The 13,048-nt window shown below is 46.9% G+C and overlaps 1 pseudogene; it reads right to left on the reverse strand.

Annotated features, from left to right (window-relative positions):
• Window positions 1-5,909: 5,909 nt before the first annotated feature.
• Window positions 5,910-6,028, reverse strand: LOC136637937 (5S ribosomal RNA; annotated as a pseudogene).
• Between the last annotated feature and the right edge of the window lie 7,020 nt (window positions 6,029-13,048).

Below are 13,048 nucleotides of genomic sequence, written 5' to 3' on the forward strand. Positions count from 1 at the left end.
CGTGATACTAGCCTTGGTGACTATCTAGATGACTGCTGTAACATGCTGTATCTGGGGGAGCCCTTGAAGACTAAGGGTAGCAGTCCTTATTTTTATTTTTTTTAAATCTTTTAAAAGTGAGCACTGAAGCTCCTAGCAACTGTTTTTTTCCCACCACCACACCAATGGCTTAAGCCAAATGACGCACTGAACTGGTGCAGGCTCCTTTTGCCAGTTCCCGAATGTCGCAAATGTGCCATAAGATACATTTGCACTGCCTCGGAAGCCAACTGGGTCAGTGCAGAGGCCCTTGCCAGCTCAGGAGGGCCAGATCCAGTCCCTGAGTCAGCCAGCTGGAGTATGTTTGCACCAGGTGGCACAGGAGGTGGGAGAGGGTAGCAGGAGGGTGTTCTGGGAGTGGGAAGTCAATGTTTTTGGGTGGATTGGGTCTGGGAAGGGAAGTGGGATTGGTGGAGGCAGTGCACACCAGATCCTAATCCCCACTCTTGGGCCTTGCAGTCTTACATGAGCTGCTCAGATTTACGCCAGTTAAATAGATTGTTAAATGGATTTTCAGTTAAATTCATTTAACAGTTAAATGGATTTTCAGAAGGCATTTGACACAGTCCCTCACCAAAGGCTGCTGAGAAAACTGCACCGTCAGGGAATAAGAGGTCCTCTCATGGATTAGGGGATTAGGGGATTGAGGATGTTCTTTTCCCTTTAACCCAATACTAGAACCAGGGACATCCACTAAAATTGAGTGTCGGGAGATTTAGAACAGACAAAAGAAAATACTTATTTACTTAGTGTGTAATTAGTCTGTGGAACTCCTTAACACAGGATGTGGTAATGGCATCTGGCCTCGCTGCCTTTAAAAGGGGATTGGACAGATTTCTGGAGAAAAAGTCCATCACAGGTTACAAGCTCTGATGGGTATGTGCAACCTCCTCATTTCAGAAGTAGGCTGCTTCGGAGTGCCAGATGCAAGGGATGGCACCAGGATGGAGGTCTCTTGTTGTTACTCCCTGAGGCATCTGGTGGGCCACTGTGAGATACAGGAAGTTGGACTAGATGGGCCTTTTGCCTGATCCAGCGGAGCACCTCGCTAGTTGGTGCAGATCTGAGTTGCCCCATAGGGTAGGCAGGGGCTCAGCACAGGCTGAGGGGAAAAATATCCTCTTACATCTAGGTAGCCTCCAGCCTGCACCTAACCTGCGCTGGACACAAAGCAGGCCACTGCCCAACGTTGCATATACGTAACAGGGATCAAATGCGTACACCTGTGGGCTGGGCAGAAATGAATTAAGGAGAGTGCGGAACACTGTTGATAGAGAGAAGCAGCAGGAAACACAGGGAATAGAAATAGATAGGCCTGGACCAAGCCTTCCTGGCACCTGAGACCAACACAGTGCATAAGATGCACCACACTCACTGACACTCATTATCTTTGTGGTGGCATCTGCCACCACTCCATCTATCTGCTACCACTCCACATTTACTGCTCCTGTTCTGCCAGTTCCCCCCTCTCCTTTCATTTGCATCAGAGTGAGGCAGAGAAGGCCTCAACCTGCCATTGTTTTGAAATGGCAGGACTGAGATGACTGGCAAGGGCACGAGGCAATGCAAATCACTTCTCTGTCCTTACTTTCTTGGAGAAGGTATTTCACTTTTGCCGTCTCACGAGCACCTACATTGCTGCCTGCAGGGGTGGCTGCCTGGGGCAGGAGCAGGAGTGTTGGAGCTGTACCCAGGGTGTCAGCAGATGAAGCACCAGAGATAGAAGGGGAAGGGGATATCCACTGGGCACAAATTTTACCCCTTGCTCCAGGTGCTGCCTGGCTTCTGGGACCTATCAGCAAACCAGGTCAAGGATTCTTGGTGGATGGAGGGATGTTGAAGAAGCAGGGAATGGAGATAGAGGAGTCTCTGCCTGAATGTGAGCATACACATTGACTGAGCTGTTGTGTCACATCATGTTCTGCTAGATAAAACACACACAGCAGAAGCTTACAAACAGAATGTGCACTTTGTTCTTGTTATAAAGGGGCATGGACAGAAAGGAGAGCTGGATTTAGAATATGCTTTCTTTCTTTTTATTATGTATAACTCATTCTTCTTTGGAAAAATCAGAGGGCGCAATCCTGGAAATGAGTTGGACAGGTACAAGTCCCTTGCGCCAGCCTAGGAGGGTTGCAAACATGCCATAAGGCGTGTTTGCGCCTCCTCAGGAGGAAGCCGTGTCGGCGAACAGAGATGCACCAACACACGGAGGCTGAATCCAACCTCTGTGGCGTTTTCCTCGCCAAGGCTTGCACCCCTCCGACCGGGCCGATGCAAGCAGCAAAGACAGGCAGGGTGAGGCAGCAGGGAGGCATTCCTGGGCGGGGGAAGGGCGGGCGGGCCGTAAGTGGCCCCAGGGGTGGGCGGGCAGGGAGTGGGAGGCGGGGCTGGGATCTGGCAGTTATGCTGGATCCCAAACCCCGTTCTCGGGGAGAACGGAGTGGCTTCAAAAGGTGGCGCAAGTTCGAGGAGACCCATAGGGGCCAGCAGCCCTTACCCGGAGAGCCAGGGTGGTGTAGTAGTTTGGGAGGTGGACTTAGACCTGGAAGATCCAGGTTCGAATCCCACCTCAACCATGAAGCTTCCTGGGTGACCTTGGGCCAGTCCCTTTCTCTCAGCCTCACCTACCTCACAGGCTTGTTGTGAGGACAAAAGGAGGGGAGCAGTTGTGTACACCGCCCTGAGCTCCTTGGAGGAAGGGTGGTATAAAAACGTGAAAAATAAATAAATAAGGGGAAATGTTTCCCCTTGCCTCTGGCTGAGCCACTTACGGCCACTATCTTGCGCTAGATGCAATGCAAGCATCTTGGCTTGCCTGTTCCAGTGCAGGATAGGATTGCACCCAGTGTGCCTTAAATGGCAGACCTTCAAGTTTTGACACTTCATAGTGGGAAATCAGGACATTGTTATGATCTTGGAATGCCCCCTTGTCACACCAAGAATCACTTGCCTGAAATTCTCCCCATCCTGTACCCTCATTTTACACACTGCTGAAGTCTATTCTCTGCCTGCTGTTCATTTTTAGCTAATCTTTCACTGGCTTCTAAAGCAGGGAGTCAGTCTGGATATGTGCTGATGAGCAGGAAGCTGTGCACTGGCATTTTGTGTCCATGTGAATGATTTTTCACATATGTGCAAGCTGGAATCCATATATTTCTAGAGGCTTGAACGGCAGCTGGAAAAAAGCTCTTGTGCATGCGTGTGCCCTGCTAACACAAATGTTACCAAGTACATCCCACAAGGCTAAACAGGGACATTGTTTTATCTTGGACAGGGAGATAATGGAAAAAAAGAGGGTGTCCCTGGTTAACGAGACAGCTGGAAGCTATGTCATGAGACTACTAGTGGTCTCGTATCCAGACGCTGATCAAGTCCAGACCCACTTAACTTCAAACATGGTCCGGGACTGGATGCTCTCAGTTAGAGAGCCCAGAGAATAAACCCATTGGAACAAATCTTTCCATGAATTTTCATGTGTTTATCTCCTATATCTGTGAGCCAACTTGGTATATTCATTATTCCAATTAACTAGTTCCATAACACATTCAAAAGCGGGAATGTTCTCAGATGGTAACAATAAGTAAGAGACAAAATAGCCATGAAAGAGACAAAATGACCACCATTGACGTAGTTTTTCTTGTCTTACAAAGCATGCTTGAAATGTGCATGTTCCAGTTTCCCATGGCAACCTTCTAATATGGCTGAATGGAGTGACCCAAGTCTACACAGTCAGTTACCAGACTGTTCTTGTCTCTACAACTTTAAAGATAACCCAAGTGTCATACCTACCAGTGTCCCAATTCTTGTATAGAAATGACATCAAAAGAAATGATATTGGCTCTTTTTAAAGTCAAGTGACTGGTAAGCTGTCATGAACATCCAACACTGTGCAGAATGCAAAATGATGGCATGAAAGAGTGGCCCTTTACGAATTAGGACCAAAGGCTGTGAAGAACAGTGTTTACTGTCTCTTTAAGTCCCAAAGGAAGCCGTTTATGCAAGACTGGAAGCAAGACAAAGTAAAGTATCGAAGTGTACTTTATAAGAGAAGGATTTTGGCATGGATATTTGTAGGCAACAGCAATCAAAATGACTAGGTCACAAAATTCTTTTGAAAATAATTTTGTAGAATAACAAATCTTGGCCATTTTTTTCAGTGTGGTTTACTGTATGGTGAAATTGAGACTTGATGTTGTGAATGAGCATGGCACTAGACCCGGCCTCAGAGGCAATGCATAGCCAGTTGCCTGGAATAGATGAAAAAGGATAAACCAATGTTAATGGTCCAAGAAAGTTCTTGAATGGGAGTCACCACTGGGGACCTCAAGTACAACTGCCTGAGAGGAACGTCTTAGGATAAGGTGACTCCTCCCCTTCTGAGTTAGCGAAAAAGAGAGAAAGAGCACATGCTAGAGATTCTGGAGGAGATCGAGAGTGATATGGAGATAGGATTTAAACTTGGAAAGACTGGAATGGAAGCCAAGAGGAAGAGCTAGCTGCTGCAGACATGCATAGTAGACACGTGTAGCTGATGTTGTTGGCAGGACTGTGCTAACTACTCCATTCAATACTTAGTGTTGTATATTTGTGTTGCTAAGGGGCCAAACTTCAGATGCTTCTACACTTTTATTCGGCCTCTGTCCAGCTAATAATGGATGAGGGGGGAGGCATCCCTTCAGTCAAAGCACCAGAAAGGCAAGATGTGGTTCTTTTCACACCCTGTGGTCAGGGTCCCTGAAGAGATCTCAGGGCCCAATCCTATCCAATTTTCAGGTGCCGGTGCTACTGTGCCAATGGGGTAAGCTTCCTGTGTTGGGGAGGCAGTCACAGAGGCTTCCTCAAGGTATTATAACTTTTGTTCCCTTACCTTGGGGCTGCATTGCAGCCTCACCAATGCTAGAAAGTTGGAATAGGATTGGGCCCACAGTCTCTCATTCTCTAAGAGGGAAGGGGATTGAAACAGGGGGGCCTTTACAAAGATTCTTCAGTGATTTCTCCACCACATGAAGCCAAACTCAGGTCTTGCTGCTTGCTTGGAACTTCTTGTCCTTGAAACTGGGCATAAGTATATAAAGTTAATAATAACTTTAATAACTTTATTTTTTACCCTGCCTTTCTCCCCGAAGGGACTCAAAGTTGGTGTTAACACTGGTGTTAACAGTGATATAGTGTTTCCTTGGAGGGCAACTGTGAACTGATGTGATAAGCCAAGATCAAGGAAGCATCACCAACATTCCTAGAACAATTGAAGCTGATATTGCAGCAGCTCGTACAAAGAAAGCAGCAAAGAGAAGATCTCAAAGTCAGCATGTGCAACCCAGAGACCTTGCAGATGCAACCAATGCAGAGTCCAGGTGAGAATGCTATTGGTTCATTCACTACAAGAGGACACACCTGTCACCAGAAGCCCAGCTACAGAATGCCCAGTCAAGAGTAGCTGAGAAGTTCCACAAGGAGATTGAGCCCCAGAGGAGCTTGGAATGAGCTGGTACTCAGTAGCTGAGAAGGAAATGGTGTCTTTTGTCCAGGAGCCTGCTGGTAACACTGAAGGTGCAGAGTTGGAAAATAATCTCAGGATTGAGAAAGATGGGGGGAGGGGGTGAGATTTGCAGGAGCTGAAGCTAGTAGAAGTGCAATCCAAGCTGGAACTGAGTGCTTTGCAGTCAGAGAAGCTGCAGCCTGAAGGTGAGGAGATCCTACTTATAGACTTCTCCATACCAAGTGTACCTGTGAAAGAAGTGGCATAGAAAGAAGTGGGAGCACATGGGCCAGAAGGCGTACAGACACCTCCTGGAGACAGAGGTGAAGAAAAGTTCTTTATGGACTTTGTTGGTTGGCATCCTTCAGTCTCAAAAGACTATGGTATAAGCCTACAGCACCCAGTATTCTCAGGTGGTCTCCCATCCAAGTACTAACCAGGCCTGACCCTGCTTAGCTTCCAAGATCAGACGAGATTGGGCATGTGCAGGGTACCCCGTGTGAAAGAATTAGTGGCTAGGATCAGGCCCCTACAGTTGGTCCCAAGCTCCAGAAATGGCAGTAAGCCAGAAGCCTGCTGGTTATGGAACAAAAGAAATTGGGGATGCAAGGGAGCGCACCAAGATGAGGTCTCTTGTTATCTGGTGTGCTCCCTGGGGCATTTGGTGGGCTGCTGTGAGATACAGGAAGCTGGACTAGATGGGCCTATGGCCTGATCCAGTGGGGCTGTTCTTATGTTCTTATGCCTCCATTTGAGATAATGGGCAGTGAAAATGATTGGTATAATGAAGAGAAAGGGGGATTCCATCCTACTACCTTGAGCAGATTAGCCCTGCTTGTCCTGCACAAGAAACCCTCTCACATAAGGCCTTATGGAGGCCCCTGCACTGTCATTCCTGGAGGGGGGAGACCCTTCCCACTATGCCACTGAGAGACAATGTGACTGGACTTTTCCTCAGCTTTTCCTGGACATGTTGAATCTGGGACAAAGAGCCCCTGGAGAAAACACATGTTGTGGGATTGTGGGTGATGCTTTTGCAGCTGTGTACTGATTTTAAGAATTATTTGGTTAGTGCTTTATGAGGACAGGGTTGTATTCTGGGGCTGCTGGGGAAAAAATGTAATTTTGGAAAAGGGGATTGTTGCCTGTAGTTGTAAAATTGTTTGATTGCTAATTGTAGTGGGAGTAGGTGATAAGCTGAAATTGTTCTTCCTGTGATTCAGTGCTGCTGTTGAAGTGGAATTCAATGACAGAGTGTGTTGATGGTTTTGGAAGAGACAGAGACTGAGATAGGAATTGGTCTTGGACAGACTGGAACGGAAACCAAGAGGAAAAGCTGGCAGCTGCAGACTTGCTTAGTGGATGCATGTAGCTGTTGTTGCTTGCAGAATTGTGCCATCTACTCCACCAAAACTCAACCCTACTGTTTGTGAGTGGAAAAAAACATGCAGGTTTACATGTCTTCCTATCACAGGACAAACAGCAGCTTGGGGGAATTATTAGAAAAACAGTATTGGGGGGGAAACACACACACCCCACCTGTGCTCTGAAAAAAAACTGGCAGCCTCCCAGCTGCAGCTGCAATTTGGTTTAAAATATGTTGGGGAGCCCAGTTGTGGCTCTCTTGAGTAATGTGTAGTGTGGTCATATGCAACAAGCAGTCCAATGGGAATTCATCTGAATCCCTTGGTTTCTACTGAACTTTAGTCAACTTTTGTTCATTTAAAAGTGGCCCATGGTTGGGAAGACGGGGTGATCAGGATGAAAACCACAGGGGGCAAACTATTAAAGTCACCCTTTCATTTCAAAGGCAATGTTTAAATTTCAAGTACACTTTCCATTAGAGGAAGTTGGTCTATAAAAACCATCTGTGACATCCTACCAGTCGAAGAAGGTGGAGCACAAAAGAGTGTCTTTCCCCCTGTTTATTGCAGTGTGTTCCATTTGGTTACATTATACCAGCATTTCAGGATGTATTCATCCTCACTATGACTAGTGATATTTCCCCCACTTTAAGGCTAGGAAATGGAGCTGCAGATACATTTCCTGGTATGCTAAGTGCAAGAGAGCAGGGTCATGAACTCCTTCCCTCTTTTTTCCTTCAGTAGTTTCCGTTTCTCAGTTTCACCCTCATTTCCCATTTCTCTCAATCATTCCCTTTCTTGAACCAGGCTGCCTGTTTCCTATTCTCTGCTCGGGGTGACATTCATCTATGTAACCTCTAATGCTCTTGATTACTACAATGAGTGGCTGCCACTAGTGATCAACGTCCCTCTCAGTGGTACGCGCTTCGTGCACTTCAGTGAGCACCAGTGTTTTAAATCTTTGTTAGACATGGGGGGGGGGAGAGTAATATGTCCCATCTCCCCTGGAAAAGAGTTCTGTGCATCTGCTTATAGCTGATCTTTTGTGGATTTGCAGTTATGCTTATGGCAATGATTTTGCTCAGTGTTTCTCAACCAGTAGTATCTGTACCACCAGTGGTACTTGAGGTGGTCTTAGGTGGTAGACCCAGGATCTGCAGACCTCTGCCTCCTGGAAGCAAGAACAGCAATGCAACATGACAAGCAACAGTAGGAGGTTTGGCTCAGCAGGCAGAGTTCCAGTGTGCAATTTCTGCAAACTCAAAAAAGCCCTCCTGCCCACTCTGAGCCTCTTACTGGTGTTTGCATTGCATCTGTTCTCCCACTCCAGAAGTAACTGACAATGGCATCATTGCCAGTTTCTTCCAGTGGTACTTCCAATAGGTGGGCCATGCAAAGTGGTACAGCCGGATGACAAACTTTGAGAAATGCTGATTTAGCTGATTCATCAGTTCAAACTTAGGCAGTGGTTGCTCAGTGCTATCTGGACATATGTTCTCATGAGTACAGTAGTTGAGTTATACATCAGGTCATTTATTTGACTGTTGTGGGACAGAAGTCTCAGCAGCAAAGAAAAGAGCAGCTGAAAAATGGAATAAAAATGGTTGTGTTGATAGTTTAGGTTGAGCCTGGATTTATTAATCAACGTGCAGCGCAATCCTATCTTGTGCTGGAAAAGGCAGGCCAGGAGGCCTGCGCTGTATCCAGCGCAAGACTGGGGCCAGAAGTGGCTCAGCTGGGGGCAAGGGGAAACTCTTTCCCTTACCACAGGTAAGCCACCATGGCCCAATGGGTCTCCTCGGACTTGCGCCACCTCAGGAGGTGGCATAAGCTAGAAGAGAATGGAGCGGCATCAAGCCAATCCACACTGCTCGGGGAACGGGGTTGGAATCCGGAATAACAGCTGAGTCCCAGCCCCGCTTCCCACTTCCTGCTCCCCGCTTGCCAGTCCCTGGGACTGCCCTCTGCCTGCTCTCCCCCACCCTGGAACGCCTCTTCCCCGCTTTCTCCCTGCCTTCTCCAGACTCCCCAAGCTTAGCTGAAACAACCTACCTGACGCAAGCTGCCATGGGGACTGGATGCAGCCTCCATGCTCCAGTGCACCTCTGTGTGCTGGTGCAGCTTGCTCCCAAAGAGGCACAAATGTGCTTTATGACTTTCTAAAGTCCAGCCTAATTCAGGGTTAGGACTGCACCCAAAGTTACATTATTATTGAGATGGGATCTTATACAGACATGGCCCAATCCTATTAGGCCTTACACTACTGGAACTACTGATCTGGCAGCACTAGGTCCTTTATGGCTGTCACAAAGTGCAGCACACTATTCTGCACAGCCTGGCTGCTGCCACAAGTGGCTAGATCCATGTGCCAGAAGACTGGAAAGGAGCCCCAGCACCAATAAGATAGCACTGGAGGCAGGGGGTGGGTAGAATGGGGTAGGGAAGGGGAGGAATGGGGCAGAAAACAGGGCAGGGAGGAGCTAGATTGAGGCAGGGAAGGGGGCAGTACTGGCGATAGCAGTGCTGCAGATATCCAATCCCCCTTCCTGTTCTCAGTCCACCTTCCTGGCTCCATTCAGACGTTCCAGTCTGAACAGGTCCACTGGTGCAGATCCAAGTTGATCCATTCAGGTGGCAAGTCTTACCCCTTTTTGGGGACTAAAACTCCACCTCAGGATACAGCATAAATCCTGTTGTCATGACTGCATCACTATGTGGGGAGTTGCATAAGATTGGGCAGTTAGGGCCCAATGCTGAACTCTCCCAGCACCGAGCTCCAGCGCTGGTGCTAGGTGCCGTAATCTTGCCTTAAAGCACATTTACAGCATATGGAAAGTAAGGAGTCCTGGTGGCTTCCTGGTACCCGCTGGATACATCAGTAACCATTTTGGCACCACTGCTCCAGCAGGCACCAGGAAGCATAGGATTGGGCTACCCATCTCTGGTGAAGAGTAAGCTCCATTGAACCCGATAGGGATAACTTCAGAGTGGGCATGCATAGGATTGCACTGTAAGGTTATGCATGTGTTCTTAGGAATAGACCCCACTGAAATAAGTGGGACATACTTCTGAATAAACATGCATCAGATTGGCCTGCAGGGATGAGGGGATGTGGCACAGGTGAGGTCCACCTGGGTATGTGATACATAGTGCCCATACCTCTGCAAGCAACAGCACCTGTGCCTGTCCACAACATCCTGTCTGCAGCACAGGCCTGCTGTGGCTATTTCTCCCCCCAGTGCTCTTCATCATTAGTCAGAGCAGCAGCTGCAGTGATCTGACCTCCTTCCCAGGTTCCATTTAGAATTCCCAAATGCTGCACCCATGAAACACCCATGAAACAATGGGCCCCATTATCCAGGAGGAGTAAGTCGGGGGGCAGTTACTGGGCAATGGGAGAGAAGCAGTGACTGCAATGGTTGGAGTTCTTCATGCCGTAACTGCAGTGGCTATACAAGGAGAACTCTCGTCTGTCTCTTATGTGGCTTCTGCTCAGATGGGTGGGAAATGGCTGGAATGTATGCTTACTTACACCATCAGCCCAGTCCTAAGCTGCACTGGCACAGCCAGGCCACATGGCCTATGCTGCATCCAGTGCAGCTCAGGAGGTGGTTGGAGGTCTCCTCAGGGTAAGGGGAAGTATATCCCCTTAACTCATGTCAAGCCCCAGCCCCAAGGGGCTTCTCAGATCCATGCCCCATGTAGGGCTGCCTGACCCAGGAAGGGGGTTAGGATATGAAGAGGCCTCCAACCATTCTGCATCCCCTCCTGGGCCCAGTCCTCTCCCATTCCATCCTCCCCCCATCCAGAAACAACAACTCTCTACCACTTGGCACTAGCATGGGATGTGGTGCAGGAAGGCTGGCGCAGGCTATTGGGCCAGAACTGCTGGCTCATAAGCAAACATACCTTCTGAGCTGGTGTGGGGACAGCTGAGGGCCCAATCCTATCCAATTTTCCAGCACCGGTGCAACCGCAATGTAACCCCAAGGTAAGGGAACAAATGTTCCCATACCTTAAGGAGGCCTCTGGGACTACCTCCCCACCACAGGATGCAGTGCATGCCCCATTGGCATGGCTGCACCGGCACTGGAAAATTGGATAGGATTGGGCCCTGAGTTGGCTCAATCCAACTTTAGGATTGTGCTATATGTGTGTACAAAGGCTTCCCAAAGCTAATGCTGACCCCTGGCCGGTATGGAATTCGTCAAGGATTCAATCGTCCTGGATTTTGTGTTCATCTTTGAGTACTGTCTAAGCAGTTACTAATTACAATTTATTTTTTTTCTTTTAAAAACTATAGGAACGAGTATGTTACAGTTGTAATACAATTATTTAGGAAGTATCCTCTATGTGCTTTACAGATTAGGATAGGGGCAACAGTGGAAGATGGAAAAAGTATTGTATTAAACAGGACTGTTGCATGCACATTCTGTACATCCTTTGATTATGAAAATTCATATTTCTAAAGACAACTGTTATAGAACAGCTCATACATAAACGGCACACAATTTGTCTGCGCTATTCAATTGCAAGAGATCGTTAGTTAAATATCTTTAAAATGTCAGCTCTTGAGAGAGACTGCAATGTTTACATTCTTGTTTAGGCTGCAATCTTGTGTGTACAGTATTGTCATGGGAGTAACTCCCACAGAAATCAATATAAAGTACTGTTGAATAAGCCTGCATCGGATTGGGCTGTTAATCAGTAAAAACTCCTTATTTTTTAGATAGTTCTGAAGGAAATATGGGAACAAAATGCCTAAGGAAGTTCTCCTCTGTAAGCGCTGCCGAAATAATAGGACTCATAAGGCTTAAATTTTGTTTCTCAGTGGCTTGAAAACACTCTAGCTCAGTTCCCCAGGAAAGAACTTCACCCTACTTCTTACTGGGGGTACAGAGGGAAGAAAAGAGGTTATGCCATACTGGTCTCCAAGAGCTACACAACCTCATCAGCTGTGAGGGCTGTGATCCCAAAATAAGGGATAAATAAATAAAATAAAGCATATCATTGTTCCTGCAAGCTCCATGCTTTCATGCCCTCCCACCCTGAAAAATGTGGTCCCTAAGTATGTGAAAGCCCTACCTTAACTCAGATGATGGAGTAGAGTCAGAAGCTTGCAGGCAAGAACAGCACACGTGCTATTATACTAAGCCAGCAGATCAGAAGTTTTCTGGGCTGTGTGGTGTTCGTATGCTCTGAAACAGTGTTTCTCAAACTGTGGTTGGGACCCACTTGGTGGGTCATGAGTCAATTTCAGGTGGATCCCCAGTCATTTCAATGTTTTATTTTTAATATATTAGAATTGATGCTACCATGGTATGTGACTGCATTTGGGGAAATGTTACAGATCTGTACTTTTAACAAGCTACTATGTATATTCTTTTAACATTGATAGTCAATGGGACTTACTCCTGGGTAAGTGTGGGTAGGATTGTAGCCTGGGATTGTTAAAAATTTTCCTGCTTGATGATGTCACTCTGGTCATGACATCACTTCTGGTGGGTCCTGACAGATTCTCATTCTAAAAAGTGGGTCCTGGGGCTAAATGTGTGAGAATCACTGCTCTAAAATGACTCCACTTCCCAGGGAACTCACTGGCTTCCCCAGATGTGGAGATCCATGAGCACTCTTCACATCCTTCATGGTCGATATTATTGTGTCCAGATTTTCCTGGTTCCTTAGAATTTTGCTGGGAAATACATTCCACTGAGTGAAAATGAAACCTATTAACTTGCATAAAGTTGTAAAGAAAAAGTGTCATCATTTTATACCATTGGTTCTGCATGCATTTTTCCAGCATTAGTTTTTCTTGAAGTAAGCTAGTAAATTCAGTGAAGTCCTTCAGCATAAATGCTTTCCTCTAGATCACCTCCTTCCATTCACATTTAAATAATCTTTTACACCTTACGCTGTAATATGGAGATAATCAGGATGATAGTTCGCTAGATATGGCAGTCATCCTTTTTTGCATGCAGAATAGCAATACAATAAGGGTTCTGGTATCTCAGTGATCTTGAGCCATGTGAGTTGTGATGGCGAGTAACTGACTATAATGCTTCTGTGGGCATGAAGGCATGTATATGCAATTTGAATCAGAGCATTACTTTCCCAATCATTTGACTGTTTCTTTGGGTTAAGAATGGCACCAGGTTCAGTATTT

The sequence above is a fragment of the Tiliqua scincoides genome, chromosome 1 (assembly GCF_035046505.1).
Source record: "Tiliqua scincoides isolate rTilSci1 chromosome 1, rTilSci1.hap2, whole genome shotgun sequence".
NCBI lineage: Eukaryota > Metazoa > Chordata > Lepidosauria > Squamata > Scincidae > Tiliqua > Tiliqua scincoides.